We start from the raw sequence: 5,830 nt of genomic DNA on the forward strand, positions 1-5,830 counted from the left end.
TCATTGAAAATTTAGCCTTGTTTTATCTTATCAATCAATCTACAATTGAATAGTCTGTCAAAATTTTAATGATAAAATTGCAACTTAACCTACAATACCTGAAGATAGACATCACTACCTAGTGTCTAAAAACAAAATTAAGTGCTAATAATATTGATAGAAACACACCTCAATTAAGTACAACGTTGTGGGCAAAAATGAGCTTTTTGCTACAAAAATTTTAATGAAAAAGGGTGTCTATACAAAAAAGTTATTTTGCAAAAGATACAAGCAGGTATTATGAAGCTTGGCAATAAATTTTGTGTCATGCTCAAAGTTGATGTTTTAAATACTTCTTAACTTTTAGTTTCAAAATGTAATTTAATTGCATTCTTTCTCATTCACGTTTATTTTAAATTCTCATCAATTTCTTGTTAAAAATTAGAAAATATTTCCAAAAACTCTTAGCAATACCAAATTTGTCTCCGTTTTTGTGTTTTTTTCAAATCAAATATCCAAAAATTCACACATTTATCAACTCAATTTGTGTTTTGCCATTGATTTATCAATTATGAAACATCAGATAGATGAGTATATATCTATAATTTGAGGATTTAGCTTGTTTTATAACGTATCTGTCAATCTACACAAGCAGCACTTTCGTGGATTACCTACTTTTCTAATCATCTAGATGTGTGAGTTTGAGTCATAGTCATTACCCAACAAAATTTCAGACGAAATAATTTACAAGTAAGTACTCAAGAAATAATTACGAAAAACTTGTGATGACACGAAAAATTTAATTTTTCAACAGATGATGCAATAATTCTACATCTAGACATTGGCCTAAGCGCCATGAAATGGGAAGTAACAGTCAAGGCTGCTTTCCGAAGGTGTTAAGAACAAGACCTGGCGTATCCTATTCTGTCTGTTCAAATAATAAATATGTAGATTGAAAAGAGAGGCGAGAGGTGTGGTGAATGTGAGTTTCTTGCATTGAATATTTCAATGAAACAGGGCCGTGTATTTGCACCAATTTTAAACCACACAGTCAAATAATCGCACAATACCTACAAAATCACCCATCATTCATGAAATTTTGAATTAAAAAAAGAAAGGAAAAAACTCAACACTAGGAGAAAATTAAGATACGGTCCTGTTTCACCCAATTGGCGTACATGGGTATAGACTCCAAGTGTTGTATAGCCTACGGTACTTTTTTTATTCGATGTCTGTGGAAATTTCCACGATCGTTTGAGAATTCAGACTCAGTGGCGTACCAGGAATTTAGGTAATTTGCAAATAATATGAGCAATTTATCCGTCCTTGAATCCGTGTGACTAAGTTTCTCAAAAAATATTTTTATGACTTGTAATAAATTTTTTATCAGTGAGTCTGCTTTATCATTTATTAAAACTACCTAGAATTTTTCAAGTACATAATTAAATTGTTGCTTTTTTCTATCCACAAACCAGTCAACTTTCTCTCCAATTTGCATGAAAATATTTCAAAAACAGCTAGATTGCCATCTTGTAGAATGCGGCTAAAGTGTGAGATTTCGGGTCTTCAACCGTTCAAATCTCGTGCGAATTTACCTGCTTTAAAAGTCTCTCTCTCTCATCGAGCGAGGGCACGACTTTATTCATTCAGCATTCAGGAAGGAAAACTTTCCATGCCGACAAGTCGAAACTTGTTTCAGAGGCGCAGCTGTTCTTTCAAATGAATGAATTACGAAAACGTTTGCTTTATGTGCTCCCCATTGTACATAAACCGAAAAAAAATAACTAAAAAAGCATTTTTTCTTGAAGAAAACTTTTCAATTGTACATTTTATGATTAATTATTATTTTAGATAGATGACAAAGGAAAATTTCTTGTGGTTAATGTATCCATATTTGTGACGCCAACATTTTTTACATACAAAATTTGCATGTTAACATTTTGCAAAAAAAGTCATAAATTATCACTTTATCTGTTTGGTCTATAATAAAATCTTATAACTCAAATTCGTCTAAAAAAGTTGCCTTGAATAAGTCTCTAATTATCAAGCCGGCTAGATTTTGTTACATAATTCAATTTAGAACACTCTATATATCATACTCAGAAAAGATCGTTTATTGAAAAAGTGTGAAAATATAAATGATGGATAAAATCCAGTTCATGATCTTCATGGATAATTAAACCAAATAGTTAGTGTTATTTATGTCATGTTTATCATCATTTGAAATGAATTATTATTTGAGGCGCTATCTAGAAACCGCTGCTCAAATTGTAATTTTTACATTCCAGGCCTCACACCTTTTACATTCTCTAAGATCTGATAGCTAACCACAGCTAGTTTGAAAATGTGACGGCAGGTGTAGCATGCCCACATTTACACAACATGAGTAAACTCGATAAAAAAAAAGCAAGAGACATAACAACGGTTGTAATAATGTATTTTGACTTTAAAATAAATAATAACGTATAATTTTAACAATAGCTAGTAAATTTTATAACTTGAATCACCTCTACGGGGCAATAAACATTTTTTAGCTCTTTTACTTGTTAATTACTAGGTTCAGGAAGGCTAAGAACAGAAAAAGCCAATAACAAAAATGTAAATTTTTGAAAAAAGGAAGTAAAGGTTCACTCAATAATTATAAGCACGTGACCTTTTTTATTACATACTTATTATTCATAGCACATGACTAAAAATGTTTTCAAACAATTGAACAACTTAATTTTAGTATCATAAACTATTTTAAAATTTTATTTTTTACACTTGGGCAATGTCTAGAATCTCGAATTTAAATTTTATATAATTTTTTAAAAAAAGTTAGGTTTCTACTCTAAATCTATAAATTAATGTTTCATGATCCGTAAATTGTGTTTTTTAAATTTATTCCAACAGCAGTTGTTTAAATGTTATTAAAACCAGTGTCATAAAACCGAAGACTTTTATTAGTCTAACAAAACTTTCCATTTTTTTAACTTACTTTATTATTTGATACATTAATGCTAATGAATAAATGTATTGCGTTTTCGACTACAATACATAGTTAATAATTGATATAAATAATTGCAGTATTAATGAAAGTCACTAAAAAAGGTAGAGCCCCACTTATTTATTATTTTTTTTAATGAGTACTTAGAATATACAGGTAATCATTTGCCTCCAGAAAATAATAATTAATATAAATTAAAGTAATATAAAAAATGTTATCGTATTTTCAGAACGAAATTTTGTTTTGTTTTTGAGTTATGCGATTTTTTTTGTCAAAATTGCAATTTATGTGAAAAATTTTTTTTGAAAAAATTAAATATAAAGCAGATAGTTGTAATCCTTAGAGTATAGCTTTTATGAGAAAAATGATTTTATAGTGGGTTGCCATTTAAAAAAAATATTTTTTTTGTAGAACTTAAAACAAAAGGAAATTTCGAAAAATTTTATTCTTGTTAAATCATCACATTTTTATAGTACTTTATCACTCATCAATTAGTTTTTTCAAAAAATAAATAGTTTAAGGAAAAAACGTTTGGTTCCATACTTTTGATTCACCTGGTATAATAAATTATAACGTTTAGTAACAAAAGTATATTTTGCGAAATACAGGTTATTGACATCTTTATTTAAAGTACTTGTCTACTAATAGAATATTTTGCCATTGTTTAAAATAATGTACAAGTACATGTGTGGAGTATTCAAGAGTTGATCAATATTTTGTTTTTTTTTTCTGGGTAATTTTAATTTTTTCCAATTTTGGTTTAGAAAAAATAACCACAAGCAATTAATTAATTCCATTCTAATTAAACAAAATTTTAACAATACAAAACTATTCATCCAAGAAATTCAAAAAAGATATTGAAATTTTATTTGGAAATCTTTTTTTTTCATATCACGAAACTCAATTTGTAGTTTTGTATAAAAAATTCAATGCTATTACTATACAAAATAGGTTTGTTAACAATTTTTGAAAAAAAATATTCTATAAAAGATAATACAATATACCTTAATGTTTTACTTGTTTGAACTTGTTTTGGAGCAAAGAATAGGTAGGTGTGAGGAGAGGATAGGTTCGGTTTTGGTTATGGAAATTTGCAGTTTAATTTATGATGGTTTTCACATTATTTTGAATTATCAATTTTTTGTTACAAATAAATAATAACAAATTTGTGTACATTAAGTACAAAAAAAATATAAATATTGGCTTACTAAAATGTTCTATTTACTTCCTTTTTCTGCTTTCTTCTTACTTTAATTATTATTTTTGTTTTGTATTTTTAACCATTTGCATAAATTTGCAAATTCAAACAACAGTGTCAGCACACCTTAGTGTCGTTTACATACGAGTAATTACGTTTATTTTTTGGAGTTTATCGCCTATGAAAAATTAATGTTCAGTTTTTTGCGTCCACTTTATACCTTTTTAAAATAATCATGTCAACAAACAACGTTTAAATGTTTGAAAAATTTCCATTCCGTTTGCACAAATGCAAATGTGCATTAGATTTATAAAAACTTTATAAACCTACAAAATTTCATTTTTTTTTCATTTATTAAGTAATTGTGTTTTGTTTATTATATTTTAGCCTTAATAAATTTACAAACATATCCTAGACAATAAAAAAACATTTAACACGTGTAAATAAATATGAGACATTTGACATTACACAAAAGTACACGATACCCTACACCTTGACTACGCAGATACGAAGTTGAAGTATTTTAATAACATTTTTAATTTCCAATACTTGATCCAGTGGCGTAGTGAACAAGGTTCTCCCATACTACGATATTATAAAAAAGTGTAACAGTCCAGCAAAACAGCTTTGCCTTTTAAATAAAAAATGGTTAAACTTTAACCTACCATAACTATAAATTTAACTGTTCTAAATTTGAACAAGAGACAATCATTTTTCGGGTTATTTGAGATTTTCTATTAATTCTCGAATGATTCAATTAACTAATTTTCAATTATTTTGAGTAAAGAATTACATTTCATAAAACAATGAAACTCATAAAACATCTCTCTTGAAAAAAAGTCATTAGGTATACAATCAAAAAAAGAAAATTACAAAACATTTTAAAACAAAAACAAAAACTTTTTAATTTAATTATTTGTCTAGATTTTAATTTTGCTGACACACTTGTGTCTCTTTGAAGCCTCATTTTTATAAAAAGAATAAATTAAAAAAATTGCTCTGCAAACCCAAAAATGGTCATTTACTGCACTTTTTCGTGTTTCTATTATTGTGAGGCACAGATTCAATGTTAACAACTTCCGACATTAGTTTCCGGATGGTAATGAAAGTGAATTCATTATCATTATTTAAGTTTTTTCTCTCGCGTCATCTAATAAATAAGTACACTTTGCTTTGAGTGTTACAAGGCAATCTTGCAATCACTAAGAGTAAAAATTCAACAATATTTGACATTGTTCGACTCAATTTATGCCACTTCGTGGATTTTGCTGTTAGTGATCACTCCATTTACAGATGCAAGGTGTGTTTATTTTACATCTAACAAAACATTTTTTAGTTTTACTGAAATGGTTTTTAAAGTAATTATTCCACCGCTAATTGCATTAGAATTCGCTAGCAAAAAACCATGACGTTTCAACTTGTCGGATACAACCTTTGGTTCAGTTTTGTTTGTTAATTAGAACGCAATTAATTGTGGTTAAGTTGCACAGAACACGTGTGTGCATCAGCTACCAAAAATTGGGACGAATTTAACTTAAACAGGAATTTAAAATAGAATTTATGACGTAGTGGGGCTACAAACCCGTATCCAAATTATATTTAGCATGTTACCAAAGTTGAAAATAAATGGTTGACTATGCGAATCTCCCAGTGTTAGACTTCTGATT

The 5,830-nt window shown here is 28.1% G+C and overlaps 1 long non-coding RNA gene across 1 annotated transcript; it reads left to right on the forward strand.

The window, feature by feature from the left end:
* The first annotated feature begins 603 nt into the window (after positions 1-603).
* On the forward strand, positions 604-1,372 carry LOC123007591. The gene is made up of 2 exons (XR_006412878.1): positions 604-729; positions 794-1,372. It is a non-coding gene; the product is annotated as an uncharacterized LOC123007591 (long non-coding RNA).
* Positions 1,373-5,830: the final 4,458 nt, after the last annotated feature.

This window comes from Tribolium madens, unplaced genomic scaffold (genome assembly GCF_015345945.1).
Source record: "Tribolium madens isolate multiple individuals breed KSU strain unplaced genomic scaffold, Tmad_KSU_1.1 Scaffold_11;HRSCAF=98;Tcas5.2_LG3b, whole genome shotgun sequence".
Lineage (NCBI taxonomy): Eukaryota > Metazoa > Arthropoda > Insecta > Coleoptera > Tenebrionidae > Tribolium > Tribolium madens.